Source organism: Engystomops pustulosus, chromosome 10, assembly GCF_040894005.1.
Source record: "Engystomops pustulosus chromosome 10, aEngPut4.maternal, whole genome shotgun sequence".
Classification (NCBI taxonomy): Eukaryota; Metazoa; Chordata; class Amphibia; order Anura; family Leptodactylidae; genus Engystomops; species Engystomops pustulosus.
The window spans coordinates 41,309,276-41,333,275 of record NC_092420.1 but is presented as its reverse complement, the minus strand read 5'-3'; the positions used below and the strand labels follow the sequence as shown (position 1 = coordinate 41,333,275).

General features: G+C 46.1%; 1 protein-coding gene across 7 annotated transcripts in view; it reads right to left on the bottom strand.

Annotated features, from left to right (window-relative positions):
* The window catches only part of SLC25A17 (solute carrier family 25 member 17), a 556,889-nt gene that overhangs the window by 494,444 nt on the left and 38,445 nt on the right, over positions 1 to 24,000 (bottom strand). The window contains exon 1 of one of the 7 annotated variants that reach the window (XM_072126805.1): positions 11,403 to 11,645. The exons of the other annotated variants lie outside the window; for them this stretch is intronic. The gene's annotated coding sequence lies outside the window, so the exon portion shown is untranslated. Of the gene's footprint in view, positions 1 to 11,402; positions 11,646 to 24,000 lie in introns of those variants that run through there. 7 annotated transcript variants of the gene reach the window in all.

Genomic DNA, 24,000 nt, shown 5'->3' with positions numbered 1-24,000 from the left:
AATGTTACTCCTCCTAATCTTACCATATCAGCAAGTTATCTAACTTGTCTATGAGGCTAGAGAAAGCTGGTATTGCATACTCGTCCTTATTTGTAGTAGCCGTTGCTAAAGCAGACTTGGCGTATCCATCCATTTCCCCCAAATTTTTTCGAATTTAGCTATGGAGTTTCTTTTCAAGTAAGAACCATATTCCATGGTGAGCACATTATTAACCCTACTTATACACTCACCGGCCACTTTATTAGGTACACCATGCTAGTAACGGGTTGGACCCCCTTCTGCCTCAATTCTTTGTGGCATAGATTCCAAAAGGTGCTGGAAGCTCCTCAGAGATTTTGGTCCATATTGACATGATGGCATCACACAGTTGCCGCAGATTTGTCGGCTGCACATCCATGATGCGAATCTCCGGTTCCACCACATCCCAAAGATGCTCTATTGGATTGAGAGGCCATTTGAGTACAGTGACCTCATTGTCATGTTCAAGAAACCAGTCTGAGATGATTCCAGCTTTATGATATGGCGCATTATCCTGCTGAAAGTAGCCATCAGATGATGGGTACATTGTGGTCATAAAGGGATGGACATGGTCAGCAACAATACTCAGGTAGGCTGTGGCGTTGCAACGATGCTCAATTGGTACCAAGGGGCCCAAAGAGTGCCAAGAAAATATTCCCCACACCATGACACCACCAGCCTGAACCGTTTAAACAAGGCAGGATGGATTCATGTTGTTGACGCCAAATTCTGACCCTACCATCCGAATGTCGCAGCAGAAATCCAGACTCATCAGAACAGGCAACGTTTTTCCAATCTTCTACTGTCCAATTTCGTTCAACTTCGATGAACTTGTGCAAATTGTAGCCTCAGTTTCGTGTTCTTAGCTGAAAGGAGTGGCACCCGGTGTGGTCTTCTGCTGCTGTAGCCCATCTGCCTCAAAGTTGGACGTACTGTGCATTCAGAGATGCTCTTCTGCCTACCTTGGTTGTGACGGGTGGCGATTTGAGTCACTGTTGCCTTTCTATCAGCTCGAACCAGTCTGCCCATTCTCGTCTGACCTCTGGCATCAACAAGGCATTTCCGCCCACAGAACTGCCGCTCACTGGATGTTTTTTCTTTTTCAGACCATTCTCTGTAAACCCTAGAGATGGTTGTGCGTGAAAATCCCAGTAGATCAGCAGTTTCTGAAATACTCAGACCAGCCCTTCTGGCACCAACAACCATGCCACGTTCAAAGGCACTCAAATCACCTTTCTTCCCCATACTGATGCTCGGTTTGAACTGCAGGAGATTGTCTTGACCATGTCTACATGCCTAAATGCACTGAGTTGTCGCCATGTGATTGGCTGATTAGAAATTAAGTGTTAACGAGCAGTTGGACAGGTGTACCTAATAAAGTGGCCGGTGAGTGTATATTCCCTCACAGATAGAGGTCGTGGCCTAATCCAGTGTGCAGCTATCAATTTTCTTACTTGATATAGGGACCTCTGAATCCCCACGGTTTGAAGTGTTAGTAAGTTGTCTATATCGAAAATTCCAAACAGACAGGAGAGAGGTGTAGCTGGTATAGTGACCGAGAATACCCTGCCCAATATTTCCAATACTTCTTTCCAAAGATTTTCACCCATACCTAGGGCAAAATGAGTCTCCAGGGACCCCTATTTGGTGTAGCAACTGTAGTGATCTATATGCCCTATGTAACATGAGGAGATGGGATATTCTATGAGCCTCACTCGGAGATAAAGTGGGCACAATCTCTAGACAATCTGACCATTGCTCATCCGATATACGACCTATATCTCTTTCCCATTTAATGCGGCTTTTAATCTGTGTGTCACCCATGGATTTGTTCAACAGAACCACATTATAAAAAGAGATCAGTCCTTTGGTTGTAGTGGTCGTCAATGCTCTATTAAGGGCTCCACAAGGCCCTAGTGTTATTAGACTTGCACGGTTTTGAGTGTCATATGCATGTCGCAACTGGAGGTATTGGTAAAACCATGCCTGTGGTAGTTGATGGGTGTTACTCAAGTCCTCAAATGTTTTACACATACCATTAGAGCATAGATCCTCTATAGTAATGACACCTTTGTTTTCCAACGGTGAAAAACCCTCTAAGCGGAAAATTTTGGTTAAAGCAGGGTTTGTCCATAAAAAAAAAAAGAGAAAGTAGCGGTTCTAAGTTGTCCTTTATATAATCCTTTGGTTGCTTAGTTATTACCCCTAAGTATTTGATCTTTGGGTTCTCTACAGGTGGAATCTGAGTATGAGGGTCCCCCAGGATAGGATCAAGAGGAAGTAGGACTGATTTGTTCCAGTTAATACTGAATCCTGAGTATTAAACAAAAGTATTAATTATATCTATTGCTCTTGTGAGGGACCTATCTGTGTCGCCAAGATATATCAACAGGTCATCAGCATAAAGGGAGACACGTTCCTCCCTGTCTCCACCTGCAAATCCCTGCAATTCTGTGGTGTTTCTAAGTAGGGCCGCTAAAGGTTCTATTGTGAGCGCGAACAAAAACGGAGAAAGCGGACAGCCCTGTCGCGTCCCTCTCTCTAGTTCAAAGGCATCTGAAACCAGCCCATTAACTTTAATTCTTGCTTTTGGACCATTGTATAACAACTTGACATTTCTAATATAATTAGGGCCGAAGCCCATTCGACTCGCAACGGCCCATAAAAAATCCCACTCGACGCCATCAAAAGCTTTGGCAGCGTCGAGTGAGAGAACCGCCCTCCATGTCCCTCTGCCTGAATATTAAGATATAATCTTCTTATATTGACTGCCGTGGACCTATCAGGCATGAATCCCGATTGGTCCGTGTGCACAAGTGAAGTGATGACATTATGGAGACGATTGGCCAGGGCTTTGGCTAATAATTTAATATAGACAGGGAGCAAGGATATCGGACGGTATGAGTCCGGGTTCCTCAGGTCCTTTCCTGGCTTTGGCACTAACACCACTATTGCCTCCCGCATGCATTGATGGTGGGAGGGTACCTTACTCCGCTGAGTCTCCAACCACCTGCAATAACCTAGGTAACAGTATCACCTGATGTTTTTTAAAGAACTCCCCTGGCAACCCGTCTAACCCTGGGGCCTTGTCATTAGGAAGAGATGTTAGTGCCACTTCTAAGTCTTCTAGAGATAGGGGGGATTCCAAACTTTCAGCTTGCTCCCGTGATAAACGCGGCAAGTCTATAGCCTCCAGATATTCCTTTATATCCTGTGCACTACAACTAAGCCTGGATTTGTAAAAATCTTCATATAATGTATGGAAGATCCCCAATATTTCTTTGTCACCTGTCACTATAGAGGTATCTGGAGCCTGTATCTCTCTTACCAGTGTATTGCCCTTCTGGGCAGAAATTATAGTCGCAAGTAAGTGACCCACCGCTTCTACTTGAACAAAATATTTTTGTTTAAGAAAGAATTTTTTGTCCTCTGCTACCCTCAATGTATGATCTTTTAAAAGAGTCTGGGCCTCCTTCCAGTTAGTCTCTGTCTCTGACACCGGGTTCTGCAAATATTCCTGTTCAGTGGACAGGACCCTCTGCTGTAAATGTACCGTCAGTTCCCGCGATCAAGCCTTATGTCTATTAATCTGTTGTCTATAGATCCTCCTAATGTACATCTTCATAGCATCCCACACCAATCAAACTGTCGTTGACTCATCGTTGTCTCGGAAAAATGTCTCTATTTCCCTACGAAACAAGTCTCCCTTATCCACTAATTGTATCCAAAAGGGATTTATTGGCCAGCTACCTACCTGACACGGTACTTCTGAGGGGATAGCTAAGGTGACCAGTACTGGAGAGTGGTCTGAAACACTTCGTGGTAGATACTCTACTCCCTGAATATATTTATGCATGGGCGGTGATATTATAGCCAAGTCTATTCTAGAGAGAGTATTGTGCGAGCTGGAGTAGCACGAATACTGCAGGGCTTTAGGATGTGTGACCCGCCAATAATCGTACCACCCAACCTCATCTAATAGTCTAGCCTTGGGGGGGGGGGGGCGTGGCTAGCAGCCAACATGACCAGACGTGCCTACGAGCGCTCCGTACAGACCCCAAAAGATCCTGCTGATATCCTGATCATCGGTGGACCTGAAAGGCACAGATTCCTCCAGGGTACCCGTCATACCCTACAACACTCACCGGAGCCGTTTGAGAGGAAGCGGAGCAGCAGGACGAGAGAACCTGCCGGCGCGGCCTACGAGCGCGGCAAGGGGGAGAGCCCGACTGGAAGCTGACTCCTGTCTCTATCTCCCGGAGCCTGCACCCACCGCAAGGGGGAACGGCGGTGAGGGACGACTCGCTAGCGTCGCAGAAGGAGGCCGGGACACCCGGTGACAACTCCGAACAAGCGGCATGCTGTGACAGTATACCACGGCGGGGACGAAAGACCGGAAGTGGCGCCATTATTCCCAGACAGCCCGTGCACAAGGTGAGGAGACGCAGCACAGCTACTCACATTGCCGGTCAGAGTCAGACCCGGAGTACCCTCTAAGCTGGAGAATTCCCCCGGTAAACAACTCTGCAATACATTGCACTGAGCCAGCCAGGAACAGATTGAAATCTGGGACCTGATAGTGGTGACTGCGGGGAGACACACTATACCGCCTGTACACCAACAGACAGCTAAAACACGGCATTCCAGCGCCATAGGCTTTAAGCATAGAAAGTCATCAAGCGACTCAAAGGACACACAGTCCCACCATATATCAGAATGGGCCCCCTGAAGACAAATGCTGCTGACAGACTGCGGGAGTTCGCCCGCACTGAACAAGGGGAATCATCCCGTACCCCACAACCCCAGCGCACAGTTCAGACCAAGGGCAAACAAGGTTCCTGTGACCCGCTAGAAGCTGGCGAGGAGATAGAAGAACCCACTCTAAAACAAGTTACCTCACAGGTATTAGCTGCAATAGATGCCTGCAAAAGCTCCCTGACAGGGAAGCTTGATGAAGCCCGCGTGGACGTTAGCCTCCTCAGACAAGATCTCCACAGCCTGAGAGACAGAGTGCAAAATGCGGAGGAAAGGATATCACAAATAGAAGACTGGACAGCCAATGTACCCAGAACAGTCACCACTTTGAAACCAGAATCCGAGACTCTGAAACAAAAGGCGGATGATTTAGAAAACCGGTTGAGACGCAATGATATAAGAATCATCGGCCTCCCAGAATGAACAGAGGGGCGCTCACCGGAAGAATATGTTGAAAAATGGATTAAAGAACTGTTCCTGGAGGCACACTTCTCGGCAGCATATGCGGTTGAAAGGGCGCACAGAGTTCCTGCTAGAGCTCCCCCTCCGGAAGCCCCACCGCGGCCACTGCTTGCCAGATTCCTGAACAGCAGAGACAGAGACCTAATACTACAACAAGCGCGCAAGAAAGCCGACATCAAAGTGAGCAATACAAGAGTGTCCATTTTTCCGTACTTTTCGATGGAATTGCAAAAGAAAAGAGCCACGTTCATGGACGTAAAGAGAAGATTAAGAGACAAGAATCTCCCATACTCCATGGCCTACCCTGCACCCCCAAGAGTGGTAGACAACGACAAAGTGCTGTTTTTTGTGTCTCCAAGCGAAGCTAACGACTGGCTGGAACAGCGAAGAAGATCTCCTAACCGCTGAGAGGGTTCGAATTACATGATGAGACTCATAATATCCTTTTCCTTATTAAGTTTTAGCAAAAGTTTCACTGGGGACTTGATCCCTTAAGATAATAATATTAAGGTCTAATGTTAATCGTGTATGAATCCTAGAGAGGACGTAAGAGGGCAGTTAATTAGCTGTAAACACATGACCCTTGAGCCGCTCTAAGAGTCTGCCAATAATTTGGGGTCCTCAAGAAGGAGCGTATACAGCATGCCTTTAATACGACCTATGAGGCATGAGTATCCCATAATGTTAGCCAATGAGGCTATGAACCCCTACACCCTGGAAGAGCGGCGACTTAGCTGCAGCCAGAGTGGAGGAGGATCTGGAGTATTTATGTTACACAGTTGTAGTTACTGTAATTTTAATGTTTTGGTTATAGGATGTTACGTCAGCAACACAGCTTATATGAGTATGACAAAAACAAGGGCGGACCCTCAACCTCTCCCGATAAGACTATACTACACACATATAATGGAGACCTCGCATGTCTGAGATCAAATTCCTTACATGGAACGTTCGTGGCCTAGGCCCACCTAACAAACGCCTAATGGTAGCTACACACATAAAGCAACTGAACCCCCACATTATATGTCTGCAGGAAACTCACCTCACCCCTTCATAGTACAGACACTACATAAACCCTGGATCCAATGGGGTGCACATTCCTGCTACAATACGGCGTCGAGAGAAGTCTCGTTATTAGTTCATAAAACGGTGAGATGGGAAATGAAGGTGCAGGTAATCGACCCAGAGGGCAGATATGTGTTTGTACATGCACACATTGACAGTATCCCATACAATGTGATGGCGATATATATCCCACCCCCTGCATCCATGCATGTATTACGCCAGGCGGCACTGTTTGCAACCTCCCACCCACAAGCGAGGAACATATGCATGGGAGACTTCAATATGCTATTGGATCAGGATCTAGACCGCTTCCACAGAGTGCAGGCCCTGCTGGCAGGAACACAGCGCAGCAGTTTGTCACGGTTCTTGACAGAGATGGGCTGGGCAGATCTTTGGAGACAAAGACACCCCCTTGATAAGGTATATTCCTGTTGTAGTGCTTCGTACAGGTCCCTTTCCCGCATAGATTACATTATAGGATCCACAAATATAATCCCACACCTACAAGAAGTACAATACCTACCCAGAGGGATTTCAGATCACTCTCCAGTGACCTGTGTGATAGGACAACGCTCTACCTCTATAATGCACAAGATTATGATACACCCTTTTTGGCTAGAACTGATAGGAGGATCTGACAGACTGCCTGAACAGTTACAGACATTTTTCCAAGCTCACAGTTCAAACACCAACCATAAATCTATGTGGGAAGCAACTAAAGCCTACATGCGTACATGCCTGCAATCCTCTATCTCTTACGTCAAGAGGGAGTCAGTAAGGAAGGAGACAGAATTAGCATCACAGTGCCAATCCCTTGAACAGCAATACATATCAGACCCGACAGAGGCAAACAGAGCCAAATGGCTACACATAGGCCGCTTATACCTACATGCTCTAAAAGAAAAAGCTGACAACAAGTTATTCTTTTATAAGCAAACAGCCTTTGAATTGGGCAATCAGTCAGCAAAATTACTAGCGCATCTGGCGCGTCAGCATACAATGTCCCCGCCTATCCTAGCCATTAACGATGAACATGGCACAAGTCTAAAAACCCACTCTGAAATATTGGCCAGATTCACTGAATTCTATACAGACCTTTATAGGACTAAACTAGAAAAGAATGAAGACGACATCTCTCTATATCTAGAAGACTTACATTTCCCTTCACTGACCCCAGAACAGAGGTCCCAATTAGAAAGACCTACAAATCTAGATGAAATAGAAGAGGCGATAGACTGTCTGAACAATAACAAGCCGTCAGGTCCAGATGGACTTCCTAAGGACAAAGTCCTACTGATGCCACGTCTACTAGAGATGTACTCCGCTTCTTTTGAGGCTAGAACCTTACCCCCTTCACTATATGAGGCCACGATAGTATTAATTCTTAAACCAGGGAAAGCCCCACAGACTGCGGTTCCTACCGCCCTATAGCATTGCTCAACATAGACTATAAAATACTTACCAGAATCCTAGCGACTAGACTAAACACGGTAATCCTATCCCTGATCCACTCAGACCAGTGTGGATTTATGCCTGGCAAATCCACATCGGACAATATAAGAAGGGTACAGGTAGTGGCACAGATAGGGCAAGTGACAGGAAACGACTGGGCCTTGGCATCTCTAGATACGGCCAAAGCGTTTGACTCCATTGAATGGGCCTTCCTTAAAAGATGTCTACAGAGATTTGGTTTTGGACCAAAGTTCTCAGCATGGATCGACATTCTGTATACCTCTCCAGTTAGCAAACTACTGGTTAATGGAGAATTATCACCCCAATCTGCCCTACATAGGGGGACCCGACAAGGATGCCCCCTCTCCCCACTCCTTTTTGCCTTGGAATTTGAGGCCTTAGCAAGGAATAAGCATAGGGGAAAGAGAGAACTGGGTTGGCTTATATGCCGACAACATGGTATTATTCATGTCTGACGCCACAACTACGCTACCGCATGCTATATCTATTATAAACAAATTTGGGAAGTACTCTGGGCTACTAGTGAACTGGACCAAATCGGTCCTTATGCCTCTGGGCTCCTCTCCCTGGACAGGACCGGAAGTAGTAGGAAGACTAAAAGTGGTCACAGATTTCACTTACTTAGGTGTCACTATACACAAGACATACCACAACACAAGTAAACGAGTAACAGACCCACTACTGGTGTTCACCAAAAACAAATACAAAGCATGGAAAACCCTTCCCCTCTCAACTGCTGGAAGAATTAATCTAGTGAAACTTATCATTCTTCCTAAATGTCTATACGTACTGCAGCATGCTGCAGTCCCAATTCCAAAAAGATTCTTCAAGACACTACACTCTCTCACAGGCACTTTCATATGGGGTACTTCTAGAGCTAAGCTCAGCCTTTCTACGCTGCAACGCCCTAAAGACGAAGCGGGAATGGCGTTACCAGATTTCTACCATTACTATATAGCGGGACAACTCAAATATGTGAGACACTGGGTAACGGGACAAACCTTACCAAATGCGGAACACCACCTTTAGCATCATTTAGGCTGTTCCAGCTTATGGCCAGTACTGGTACCCAATCCTGCCCTTGACCTTCCCTTTCTCCCCCTACACAGACTAGCCAGACAGGTATGGAAGGCGGCTGCTAGGATGTCGAGATACACAGATATCATAGCAGAAATGCCACTATGGAACAACCCATCTCTACCAGAGTTACAGAAGCTTGAGGGGGAACACCTCTGGAAGGCCAAGGGGGTGCACACGTTTGCAGATATATTTGAGAAGAACGTTCTATATTCCTTTCAGGAACTACAACAGAAATTTGAACTAGAGAGACATTTCTTTTATAGATTTCTCCAGCTGCGACATGCCCTGGAGACTCAGTTCCCATCTCCCAGGACACCTATCTCCTCATATCCGCTAATAGGGATCTGTAAAACACAGGGTCCTAGAGGCATTATATCCGCCTTATACACCCATCTCACCCAAGAGAAAGTGATACACAACAGTCTGCCAGTGATAGACAGATGGAAGGCACACGTCCCATCCCTAGAGGAGGAGGCTATCAACGACTTACTAGCTGCACACACCAAAGTATCTCCCTCTGTGAATAACAGAATGATTCAACTATATTTTACTCACCAGGCTTATCTAACACCAGTGCGTATGGCAAGGATGGGCCGTGAGCCCACGACCGCCTGCCCACGATGTGGCGAGCTAGGAGCAGATTTCTGGCACATGAGCTGGACTTGCTCGCCTCTACAAGAGTTTTGGAATAACATCACCAATTTCTTATCCACATTAATACACGTCCCGATCCTTAAGTCACCAGAGGGATGCTTTTTAGGCCTACTTTCTGAAGAAGATTGGTCTCATTACCAAATCATATTCCTACGGGAAGCTCTATTTATGGCCAGAAAGTGCATTGCTCTAAGGTGGTACGATCCTAATACCCCAAGCTTGAACATGTGGAAGTCACAAATTAACCAGATTCTACCTTATGAAAAACTGGTGTACAAGCACCGCAAACGCCCTGATAAGTTTGAGCAGGTATGGGGACTTTGGTGCAATTCAAGAGATACTAACTACTCGGCACGCAGACTTAGACAAGAACTGAGAGATACTATCTCCACTGGGTGAGATTAAATTGTAAAGCTGACGCGCCCTTATAAGGTGGAGGGCGAATAGCGAAACAACCCTAGGGGGATTGGGAGGAGAAGGGGTGGGAACTTGGGGGTAGAGGAGAACCGTTCTACAGGAGAATGCTGACAAATTTTTCTTATGTTCCCTTTTAACAATAGTTAATGCGCAGCTGAGACCGGATGGTTAAGTTATGGCTCTGGTCATAGCTGTGGTTACTTACTCACTCAATACATGAGACGAGACTTGAAATAAACTAATAGTAATAACTTTATTCAGAGAGATATAGCTGCACATGTTGAAATGCAAACTCTGTACCTGATTGTATAATGCTGTATGATATGCTCAATATACACTGCATGTATGATATAAATATGTGTCACAATAAAACCAGTTTAAAAAAAAATATAGTCTAGCCAGCACAGTAGAGCTTTCAGGACCTGCTTGCGTCGCCCCCCCCAAATCTATCACAACCCGTTGAAAGGACCATGTTGTAATCCCCCACCATCAGAACCGGGACCTGCGGTAGGCCATTAGCAAATGTGAGTATCTTTTTAATAACCTCACATGTGAACGGTGGAGGAATATATAATGCTACCAGTATTTGGGGAATCTTGTAAATAGAAAAATGTAGACACACAAATCTCCCATCCATGTCTATCAGGGAGGAAAAGCATTCAAATGGAATTGTATGAGGCACCAGAATACTAACCCCTCTAGAGTGTCGAGTATGTAGAATGATAAGAGTGCAATAACCATCTTTTTTGCAAATATTGCGTGTTGTCTTTTGTCAGATGCGTTTCACATAAACATATTATAGCCGGCTTATGCTGCTGAATTGTAGAGAAGACTGCCATTCGTTTAGTAGCATCTCCTAAGCCTCTTGTGTTCCACAAGATCACATTGTACTGCCTAGCCATATGCAAGATTCATCGTATACCTAAAAGGCATTATCAAACTCATTTACATTAATTCTCCCCAGGAGCTGACTCTTCCCTTCCCCCAAACAAAGAATTCCCAATCAACCAATCTTTCCCCCATCATATAAACTCCCATTAGCGACATTCCCCCAAGTATGGGAGATAGGGGTAATACATTTGCTTTCCCGTACCTTCATAAGGCACCAAACCAACAGTTGTAATTTACACATATAGATCATTTACCGTAAGATGCAGATCTAGTATTCCCACACTGAGCTCCTGCCCACAATAAGTATTGACATTTGCATATTAGCAAGCAATTATTCAACAATATAAGTTATTAACTGAACTTTACACCCACTATCTTTTTTTAAAAAAAGGAAGAAGAAACCTCCCCCCCTATAAGAAGGAGAGAGACACAATATAGAATCAGAAGATACTGCTCACGGCTCCTAGTTCTCTGCACGTGGGAGAGAATGGCCGACTCCGTCTGCCAGTATCAAGCACAGGACGCGCTTCAGTGCTCCGAGAGCTTCAGGGACTCGGGCAGTATGCACTGCTCACACTCTCTCTCACCCGAGGGTCAGCGCGGTCTCTCCGCTCTGTCTCTCTGCGACGCTCTATCTTCCTGTCGTTTGCTAGTGGCAGGAGAAAATGGCTGTATCCGTCTGCCAGCAGGCAGCGCAGGTTTCGCTACAATGCACTGGACCTCCGGGGAGCTTCAGGGGCTCGGGCAGCGTGTGTAGCCGTCACTCTCTCTCACCCGGCTTCTTCTCTCCTCGCTGCCTCTCCTCGTCCCTCGATCTCCGCTGCAGCAAGATGGCAGCCGGAGCACTCAACTTCACTCTGCCCGGGATGAGCAGTCTTTCACAGCGCGCTGTCTTCTCCAGCAAGGTCACCGGCGGGATGGGGCTAAACGGACCGTTCTCCCGTACTTTCCCCGGTAAGTGGGCTGCGATATGCCAATATACAGGATAATCCAGCAGGATATTTGTCAGGAGCTCTACTCCGTGCGTCTTACTTCATCGCCGGTCAAGACACGCCCCCCCCATAAACCACCTATATAGCCAACCCGACACCACGAGCCTTAGAGAAGTAGAAAGCCGCAAAATCCCAACATGAACTCATACTAGAACAGCAAGACAGTCGCTCACGGGTTCACGCGCAAGCAAACCCGTTTAGGTTTGGCAATAAATCAGGAAGGATATTAGCCAACTTGGCAAAAGGCCGGAAACCAATCACATGTATACCAAAACTTAAAACAGAATCGGGACAGATGCAGATAGACCCACGCGAAGTGTTAAATACGTTCCGTAAATATTATGCAAACCTTTATAATGACACTGAACCCTATGACAACACAAAAGGGGAGGCATATCTGTCCTAACTTCAATTGCCTACATTAACGGACGACCAAAAGGGGGCCCTAAATGCCGGGATCACACAAGAAGAGATTTCAGTGGCAAAGTACTGGGCAAAGTACTGGGACCTGATGGCTTCCCGGCAGAAGCGTATAAGGGTCTAAGGGAACAAATATTACCGACCATAGCGGGGTATTTTAATGCCTTATTAAAAGGAACCCATCTCCCACCATATGCTAATCTCGCCTATATCAAGGTCTTACTCCATGCTAACCAGCTCATATAGACCCATCTCCCTTATTAATCAAGACCTTAAACTGATAGCAAAGATATTTGCTGATAGCAGTCTGCAGTTATTATGCCAGGCTTGATAGGCGACCCGCAGGTGGGTTTCATTAAGAACAGAGCTGCAGTAGCAAATATGAGACGGGTGCTTACAGTATTAGATGTGACAAGGGTCCAGCCACCAACATCGGGCAAGAGGATCCTTTTAAGCTTAGATGTAGAAAAGGCATTTGACAAAGTCCGGTGGGGGTGGCTGGAACAGGTCCTAGACAAATTTGGAATACAGGGCCCATTTCGGTCATTAATAAAGGCAACAGTGGCTATTTATTCACCTGGTTATCTCACGGCCAGATCCCCACTGAGCAGGGGAACACGGCAAGGGTGCCCCTTATCGCCACTACTTTTTAACTTGGCGATAGAACCCCTGGCAAGAATGCTAAGAACCCCAGATATAAACCCGTGTATAAGGGTGGGAACTGAGAGAGTTACTAATGCACTCTTTGCGGATAACATATTGCTTTTTATAGCTGACCCGATAACATATATACCCAAAATCCTGGACCACATACAACACTTTGGTAGCATATCAGGTTTTACCATCAATACAGCGAAAAGTAAGATCCTATTCTTGAGAAAATGAGAAAATACAATATCAGCATAGTGTGAGACACTGAAGGGGTTAACTGTGGATGGGCGGTATGTTTCCCCTAGGTTTTGCTATTATGCAAGGCCTTAGTGCTGAGGTTGGGTGTCCAGCACCTTGGACACAGGTGATGGGAGCAGCCTAATCAGTCTTTTTTTTTTTAAACCGCTCAGCAGAGCTGAAGTTGTTGTCTCTCTCTGGAAGGAGGCTGGAGAGCACGCAGCCCTGACCTCTGTGCCTGGAGCAGCCAAGTGATTTTGTATAGTGGTGAGTTAGTGAACACCTGTATAGTTAGCACCCTGACGGGTAGGATTTTTGTTTATTTAATGCCTGAATGTAAAGGCTGTTTTATTTTGCTGCTACAATAAACGCAGGCGAGACCTGTTTTGGACTGTACTTTGGTGTCACTGTCTTGAACTGCATCACAGCACCCCGCTACCATGGTCTCTACTGGGCCAAATCTCCCACATATGGTGCTTCGGATTGCGGGCAGTTCAAAAGACACACACCTGAAAGGCTCGCTACATCCTGCAACATTGCATGGCCTGGGTGAAAGCAGCAGGCAAATTGCAGGATAAAGCCAAGATGGAGGACTTTATTAAATACCTGCAAGAGGAGGCCAGAGCTAATCGGCAGCAGCAGCAGGAAGAGTCCCAGGCTAATCGACAGCTGCAGCAAGCCATGCTCCAGCAGCAGGAGGAGAGGTCCCGACAGCAGCAAGCCATGCTCCAGCAGCAGGAGGAGAGGTCCCGACAGCAGCAAGCCATGCTCCAGCAACAGCAGGCAGAGTCCCGAGCCATGCTACAGCAACAGCAGGAAGAGTCCCGAGCCATGTTCCAGCTGATGATGGAAAAGTTTTCCGGCATTATGGCAGCACCGCAAGCGACGACTACTGAGGGGTCCCATACTGGTTTGCAAGGGTACCCGGTTGTCCAGCATTCCGCACTGGCTGCAGTGCAGAAGGCTTTACAAAAGATGACGGCGACCGACGACGTGGAGGCTTATCTCACCGTGTTCGAGCGAGTAGCTGAGCGAGAGGAGTTACCAGCTGAGCAGTGGGCAGATGTCCTGGCACCGTTCCTGAAAGGCGAATCGCAGAAGGCCTACTACGACCTGAGTGAAACGGAGGCCCGTGAGTACCCCCAGCTAAAGGCGGAGATTCTGGCTCGTCTTGGGGTCACCGTTCAAGTTCGTTCCAGCCGGGTCCACCAGTGGGCATACTATGAAAAACTACCCCCGCGCTCCCAAATGCATGACCTGATCCATCTTGTCCGGAAGTGGCTACAACCCGATGACTGCACCCCAGCACAGATGGTCGAGAGAGTGGTTCTTGACAAGTTCACCCGTTCTCTGCCCTCTCGGCTTCAGCGGTGGGTTGGACAGGCCGGTCCCACAAATGCTGAGGAACTCGTGTCCCTAGTAGGGAGATATCGGGCTACGGAGGATCTTCTACTTATCCCTCCCACACGAAGCAGTGCCAGTGACAAGGCCATTAAACCATCTGGTAGGACTGCTACTGCAGAAAAAGGGAAACAGGTCAGGTTGGGAGGGGGTACACTGGGGGGCTTGGATACACAGAAACCCAGTTAGGCTCGTGACAGAGGTCATAGCCGTATCCAGTGCTGGCGATGCCATGAAATGGGCCATATTGCTGCCAACTGTCCCCTGTCAGTGGAGCCAATGGACTGCAACCAGACCCGGCGAATGTCACTGTTTGCCCGGCCGGTTCTGGCTGCTGAGTCAGTCACGGATGCAGAACCCCAAGTGTGTATGGTCACAATCGGTGGTCACACGGTGGAAGCCTTGCTAGACTCAGGGAGTCTGGTTACCCTGGTGCGGGGAACTTTGGTTGATCCTGGACTGTACAGTGGGCGTAAAGTGGGAGTGTTATGTATACATGGGGACACTCGCGAATATCCCACTGCCATCATCAACCTACATACACCTTGTGGTACTATCACCCATGAAGTGGGGGTGGTGGGGACCCTGTTTCATGAGGCTATTATCGGCAGAGACTTACCGGTGTTTTGGGACCTCTGGAGACGAAGACCCACCTCAGGTGCTGTTGCAGATAATGGACGTCAGGTATGTCCGGCCTTGGCCCCTGAACCCTTTGAGGCCGATGTACCCACACCAGCAGTAGGGGTGACCCCATGTGATGAATTCTCTCCCCTAGAGGTCCTAGCTGGTGAGGTCGAGGGCCACGGGGAGGTGGCCGACATGCCGGACCTTGAGTTTTCCCGTGAGAATTTTGGGGCTGCACAGCTACAGGACCCTACCTTGTTTAAAGCACGGGAGAATGTTAAGGTGATAAATGGGGTACTCCAAATACCAGGGGCTGACAAAATATACCCCCGAATGGTGATTGTTGGGGAGCTGTTATACAGGGTCGACCAGATACGGGGTGAGGAGGTTGAGCAACTTGTAGTACCCCAATCTCACCGTAGGCTGGTGCTAGATTTGGCACACAAACATGTGCTGGGAGGGCACTTAGGTGCTGAGAAGACCTGGGAGAGTATCCTGCAGAGATTCTTCTGGCCCGGGGTGTGGGAGGAGGTAAACCGGTATTGTAGCTCCTGCCCTGAGTGTCAACTTACTGCCCCGGTGTCCAACTTCAGGAGTCCTTTGGTCCCGCTACCAATCATAGAGGTGCCATTTGAACGGATTGCAATGGATCTGGTTGGCCCCATAGTCAAATCCTCAAGGGGGCACCAATACATCCTGGTTATCCTGGACTACGCTATGCGGTATCCTGAGGTGATTCCATTAAGGAACACCTCCTCCAAAAATATTGCTAGGGAGCTGTTCCAGGTATTCTCACGCACAGGCCTCCCCAAGGAAATCTTGACTGACCAGGGTACCCCATTCATGTCTAGGGTAATGAAGGAGATGTGTAAGTTACTGCAGGTTAAACAGCTCCGCACCTCTGTGTATCATCCTCAGACAGATGGCCTAGTCGAGAGGTTTAACAAGACCTTGAAGGGGATGCTAAAGAGGGTGGTCAGCAAGGATGGGAAGGACTGGGATTGATGTTTGCCATACGTGAAGTTCCCCAGTCCTCCACGGGTTTCTCACCCTTTGAGCTGTTATATGGCTGTTCCCCACGTGGGCTTTTGGATATAGCCAAGGAGACCTGGGAACAGGAGAGGCCCCCCCACCGTAGTGTGATAGAACACATCCCCCTTATGCAGGACCGCATAGCGGCGGTAATGCCCCTTGTAAAGGAGCACATGACAAGGGCACAAGAGGCCCAGTCTAGGGTCTACAATAGGTAACCCAGGCGACAGAGTGCTAGTTCTGGTGCCCACCGTTGAGAGCAAGTTCTTGGCAAAATGGCAAGGACCATATGAGGTCATGGCGAAAGTGGGGGAGGTTAACTACAAGGTATCTCAGCCGGGGAGGAGGAAACCCGAACAGATATACCACGTGAACCTCCTAAAGCCATGGAGGGAAAGGGAGTCCCTGATGGCCGTGGGAGTAGAAAAAGCATCTGTCCCCAAGAAGGGGACACCGGAGGTAGGTGTACCCGATGCCAAGGTGCCTGAAGTACGGATCTCGGAGTCCCTCTCCAGGGCCCAGATTCAGGAAGCGAAGGAGTTTGTGCTCCGAAATGTGGATGTGTTCTCTAAGTTACCGGGTCGTACTTCAGTCATCAAGCATGATATCATAACCGAACCCCACATCCGGGTACACCAGAAACCCTACCGGGTCCCTGAAGCGCGTCGGCTTGCCATTTCCGAAGAAGTCAGGCAGATGTTAGACCTGGGGGTTATCGAGGAGTCTAAAAGTGACTGGTCGAGTCCTATTGTGTTGATTCCCAAACCTGATGGTTCCCTACGGTTCTGCACTGACTTTAGGAAGTTGAACGAGGTGTCCAAATTTGATTCTTATCCCATGCCCAGGGTTGACGAGTTGATAGAACGACTTGGACAGGCTAGATTCTTCTCCACCCTTGACCTGACGAAAGGGTATTGGCAGGTACCCCTTACTGACAGGGCCAAAGAGAAGACCGCTTTTGTTACCCCTGACGGGCTTTTTCAGTACGTGGTACTCCCCTTTGGGCTACATGGGGCTCCCGCCACATTCCAGAGGTTAATGGATCTCGTGCTAAAACCTCACCGGAGATATGCCTCGGCCTATCTGGATGACATCATAGTTTATAGTAACGATTGGGAGAGTCACCTGGCCAAGGTGCAAGCAGTGGTAGACTCCCTGAGGGCAGCAGGGTTGACAGCGAACCCCCAAAAATGTGCTCTGGGTCTGGAAGAGGCCCATTACCTGGGGTACCGTATTGGGCGAGGTGTCATCAAACCCCAAGTAAATAAAGTGGAGGCGATCCAGCAGTGGCCACGACCTATGAGCAAGAAGCAAGTGAGGGCTTTCCTAGGCATAGTGGGCTATTATCGCCAATTTATCCCCGATTTTGCTACCATAGCGGCACCCCTGACTGACCTGACCAAGGGTAGCAGGGCGGTGATGGTAAAGTGGAGTGAAGAGGCTGAGGGGGCGTTTCAGCGACTTAAGACTGTTTTGTGCGAGGGACCGGTACTGATCACCCCTGACTTCACCAAGACCTTTATTGTGCAGACTGACGCTTCTGACGTGGGGTTAGGGGCTGTCCTGTCCCAAGTAGTGGAGGGTGAGGAACATCCTGTGACATTCCTGAGCCGCAAGCTCACACCTCCTGAAAAGAACTACAGTATAGTTGAGAGGGAGTGCTTGGCGATTAAATGGGCTCTGGAATCCCTGAGGTATTACTTGATAGGGCGACAGTTTACACTAGTGACCGATCACTCTCCCCTCACCTGGATGAGTCAGGCCAAAGAGAGGAACGCCAGGGTCACAAGGTGGTTCCTTATTTTGCAGAATTTCAAATTCACGGTAGAACATCGAGCAGGAAAGCTGCATGGGAATGCCGATGCCCTGTCTTGTATCCACTGTCTGATGGCCAAAAGTGTTCGCCCCCACAGGGTCAAACAGAGGGGGAGGGTATGTGAGACACTGAAGGGGTTAACTGTGGATGGGCGGTATGTTTCCCCTAGGTTTTGCTATTATGCAAGGCCTTAGTGCTGAGGTTGGGTGTCCAGCACCTTGGACACAGGTGATGGGAGCAGCCTAATCAGTCTTTTTTTTTAAACCGCTCAGCAGAGCTGAAGTTGTTGTCTCTCTCTGGAAGGAGGCTGGAGAGCACGCAGCCCTGACCTCTGTGCCTGGAGCAGCCAAGTGATTTTGTATAGTGGTGAGTTAGTGAACACCTGTATAGTTAGCACCCTGACGGGTAGGATTTTTGTTTATTTAATGCCTGAATGTAAAGGCTGTTTTATTTTGCTGCTACAATAAACGCAGGCGAGACCTGTTTTGGACTGTACTTTGGTGTCACTGTCTTGAACTGCATCACAGCACCCCGCTACCATGGTCTCTACTGGGCCAAATCTCCCACAATAGTCAAAGATCAAATACCTGGAAATTAATGTGGGAAAAACGCTGTCATCTTTATATAAACTCAACTATCTCCGATCTTTGCCAAAATTAAAGTAGAATTAAAGCGCTGGGAATCTCTACCATTAAATATATTAGGGAGAGTTCATCTGATTAAGATGAACAGTTTTGCAAGACTTTTATATACTTGATGCAGACCCTGCCGCTACTACTGAAAACACAAGACGTTAGGGAACAGAACAAAACATTCACGAAATTCATATGGCAGGGAAAGAGACCTCGTATTGCCCTACAGAAATTAGTCTTTCGTAAACATCTAGGAGGCCTGAACTTCCCAGATATTAAGAGATACGATCTGGCATGTCTAACTAGACACCTTGCAGACTGAATCAACTCCACCAGCCATTATTCAAATACCAAATTAGAACGAGCACTGTTGCATCCATGTGGGCTAATAGCAGCCTTACATATCCCTTATGGAAAATTACCGCAGATAGCCAAGCAGTCCCTACTACTAAGAGACACCATTGCAACATGGAAGATATTAAGAAAGAAACATCAATTGTCCTACCAAATTTCAAAACATCTTACCTTGTGGGACAACCCAGAATTCCCGGCAGGGCAAACCAACAGGTTATTTATACCTTGGCGCACGCAGGGGTTACACCAATTGCGACATGTCATACACTCCACTGAACCAAGACTAAAGACCTTGACCGAAATAACTGCAGAATTTAACTTACTCCTGCCGTTACGGAACTTGGCAGGAGAAATCATGACTAACAAAGTTGACACTATAATAGGGGGACCAAATGCCAAACGGACAATATCATTTCTATACATATTACTGACACCAGAAAGAGATGACACAGAGATAGCCTTACAATTTCCATACTGGGAGAAATGGTTGAGAACGACAGAAACATCCTTAAGGATCCTTCAGGGGTGGGCTGCAGTCAGAAAACACATCATCAGTGAAAGATGGAGAGAAACATTCTTCAAGCTGATGCATGGGAGTGATATATGCATTCAATATCCCAGCTTCAGATTCAAGACCGGATAGGCTCAACGCCGGCCCCAAATGCAATAAACCACTAAACGATCTCTTTCACTCTATATGGACCTGCCCCTCAACACAGGCTTTCTGGAAAGAGTTCCAAAAATGTATCATAGATCATTATTCTATAACAATTCCCCTACAACCATTAGCATTCCCTTTTCACTCTATAGCGCCACAAGGAGAGGAAGAAAATACAGATATTACCATATCCCCTATCATACACATCCTCTTATTAATAGCCAAGTGATGCCTACTAAATCACTGGCTAACAACAACTCTCCCGACGACCATTGAGGTTAGAGACCAAGCAAAGGTGTACCTAAATGTAGACAAGATAGAGACTGAAAGGAAAGGAAAGGGGACAAAAGAATGAAAGCTTTCTTTCGCAAATGGCGTAAGTTTATTACTAACCACATGACTACAAATGAGATAAGAGAACTGATGAGAGAGCTTAGATATTCTACCTGGTATTTAACCGAATACATCAAAGGCACATTAGGCAGACTGAGAATATAAAAAGACATGATGCTACAGACCATGACTCATCCCAAAGCAGGCCTGATACCACTAAACTTCCTTTACCATAAAGTCAATACAATGGCAAAGACTACTCCCCCTGGCTTGTTATATGTTATACTACCTTACTACAAGACATAATGTTTATACGGGATAGATTAAAGGTTGTTACGTTGTTTATGATGTTTAAAAACCTTGACAAGAAGAAGATAAAGCTGTCAATAAGCACTCAATGGTGCATAATGCGCCTTCACAAGGAAATGAATAGGAAGAAAATAGGAGTGGGAAAAACACTGAGAATAACAACGCACAAAACATATTAACTGTATTATATAATATGTTTAATAACATGACTGTTTTTATTGAGAAATCAAGGCATGTACATATATTTTTGTCATCAAAGATAAGCAAAGGTTTAAAAAAAAAAAAACTCTTCTTCTTTAGTTTTATTCTCTTTGGACTCCTGCCAACAGTGGCTATTTTTTATCATGCGTTTTTTGTACTAATATATATATGCAAATATATCTGATTGCTGACTCCATTTTTACCCATCTACTGTGTCTTTAACCCCTTCCCGACATTTGACGTAATAATACACCATGGTGGGAGGTGCGTTCCAGCATTTTGCAGTATTATTACATCATGCTTCTGGCACCGACTCCTTAACGGAGCCGGTACCAGAAGCATGGGGTGCCAGCTGTATGTTACAGCTGGCACCTGTCTCTAGTACCCACGATCGGAGTTTCCTCCGATCGCAGGCATTAACCCCTTACACGCCGCGGTGACGTGCAAGGGTCCCATGTGCCAATCCTCTGCTGGCAACCCTGGGGTGTGCCGGTGCCCCGAGGATGCTTGGCTTCTTCCGAGAGCACTCAGCATGTAGTGTGTCACATAATACAGTGTAATACATCTGTGTATTAGGTGAATAAGAGCTTGAACAAGCGATCAGAGGATCGCTTGTCCATGCCAACCTGTAAAAGTAAAAAAAAACAACTTAAAAACACTTGATATAAACATTAATAAAAATAATTACCCGTGTATACTCGAGTATAAGCCGACCCATGTATAAGCCGAGGCCCCTAATTTCACCACAAAAACCTGGTAAAACCTATATTTTTTTTTACTCGTGTATAAGCCGAGTTTGGGTTTTAAGCACATTTTTTTGTGCTGAAAAACTAGGCTTATACTGGTATATATATGTATATATATGGTAATTAAATAAATGTAAAGTCCCCTAAACACAAACATTCCCTAAACATATCTAATAAAGTAAAAAAACACAAAATCACCAGAAAAAACCCACATATTTGGTATCACCGCGTCCGTAACAATCTGTACAATAAATCAGTAACATTATTGGACCCGCTTGGTGAGCGTCGTAAAAACAAAACCTGAAAAACTTGCCAAAAAGGTACATTTTTCAACAAATGGCTTCACAAAAATGTTCTCAAAAATTGATCAAAAAAGTTACGTATGCCAAAATGGTATCACTGAAAAGGACAATTCAACACGCAAAAATTAAAATAAGCCCTAAACCAGCTCTGTCAAACAAAAATTATTAGCGTTTTATCTCCGTAAAGATGGCGATACGAAAATAAATTAGATTTTCTCTGTTTTAGTTTTTCTTCAGTAAAATTGTAAAAATAGATTTTAAAAAACTATATAAATGAGGTATCACCAGGTAGTGATCAATAGAATAAAGATAATATGTTATTTTTATGGTGAATGGCCCCAAAAAAATACAAGAAGAAATTTACGATTTTTTTTCCTACATACCGTATATTTCGGCGTATAAGACGACCTGGTGTATAAGACGACCCCCCTACTTTCCTGTTTAAAATATAGAGTTTAAGATATATTCGCCGTATAAGACTACCCCTTTTCCAACGCATACAAAACACCGGAAACTTGCCAACTTCTGGCGCTAATAACTTTTTTTATACTTTGGTTTACGGAGCTGTGGGTGGTGTCATTTTTTGCGAAATTTGATAATATTTTCAATAATATCATTTTTAGGACTGTACGACCTTTTGATCACTTTTTATAGATTTTTTTATATTTTTCAAAATGGCAAAAAAGTGCGATTTGTCGTTACGGGGTTAAACGCATTGAAAAACCGTTATCATATTTTGATAGATCGGGCATTTTCGGACGCGTCGATACCTGATGTGTTTATGAATTTTACTGTTTATTTATATTTATGTCAGTTCTAGGGAAAGGGGGGGGTGATTTGAAATTTTAGGTTTTTTTATTATAATTTTTTTTTTTAACTTTTTTTTATTTATACTATTTTTCAGACTCCCTAGGGTACTTTAACCCTAGGTTGTCTGATCGATCCTACCATATACTGCCATACTGTAGTGGGGATGGGGATATGGGGATTTTCCTCATTCATTACAATGTGCTATCAGCACATTGTAATGAAGGGGTTAAAACGAAATAGCCTCGGGTCTTCGGGAAGACCCGAGGCTACCATGGAGACGTCACGATGACGTCCGATGACGTCACGGGGAGCGGCGATCCCAGGTAAGATGGCGGCGTCCAAGCGCCGCTATCTTTTTGAGGCTGCCGGCAGCTTTGCCGGCAGCCAACTCTGTGAAAACACCCGCGATCGGTAAGCCTTTGCTGCAATCAGCCCATGAGCCCTCTCCATGCAGCGCGACCCGACCGCCGCCGTGAATACACGGCGGGCGGTCGCGATTACCGGCGTATAAGACGACCCCTGAAAAGACAAGATTTTTCTGTCTTCAAAAGTCGTCTTATACGCCGGAATATACGGTACATTTAAGAGTTAATACAATCTCATCAATGAGCTATTGACCCACTTAAATTAAGTATTTGTAAAGTGTATCTAATGTCGCAAAAATAAGCCCTTATTTGTCCAAATTTCCAAAAAAATTAAATATTGCATAGCCAATAAAAAGGGACAATGCATAGTCTGCTCTGAATGGCGCAGCTTCCCTTCAATGCCTTGGCGTGTGCCCGTACAGCAGTTTACCACCACATATGGGGTATTGTTACACTCAGGAGAAATTCGGTATCAAATTTGTGGACCATTTTGGTTTGTTTATACAGTCATAAGAACAGCCCTGATCCCAGTCAGAGTAAAAAGCTATTTACTTCAGACCATTACTTTTCAGGATTAAAAAATTACAACTTTAAACCATAAAACAATAAAACAGTATAACAGTTTCATCTAAACAGTATACTGACATTGGACAAGGAAACGACACAGAGGGGGTGGCGAGGGTAAGGACAGGTATCCGTGATATGACATACACAGAGGTTTATTAACCGATGGTAGAGCATCAATGCGTTAGTGATCCTCTCTACTTCTCCAGAAGTCATCCCAAGGAGCCCACACTAAATTAAAGCTCTCCATTTTGTTGTTTATTAAAGCTGTCAAATACTCCATTGTGCGAACGTCATGTATTTTAGCGCAGTATTCCGTTCGGGGCGGGGGAGCTGCTTGCTTCCATTTTGTTGAGATTAGGCATTTTGCGGCAGTAAGGAGGTGCAATAGTAACCTAGCTGGATGTTTGCCTAGTTTATCAGGGAAAATGTTCAAAAGATGTACGCTGGGATCTGGGGGTATCGCTTGTCCTAGGGCGGCTTCTATCACTGAACCCACCATCATCCAGTAACTGTTGATGTGAGGGAAAGTCCAGAAAATGTGGGGTATATTGGCACCTTGGGAGTCACAACGCCAGCGCGCATCCTTTGTTGCGGGGTAGATTCTATGCAATAGGGCCGGGGTATGATACCACCACATCAGCAGCTTATACTGGTTCTCTTTATACTGTACGCATTGTGACGTCTTAGCTGCTCTAGTCCATATTGTTTTCCACACTGTGGGTGGGAGTTTTTTAC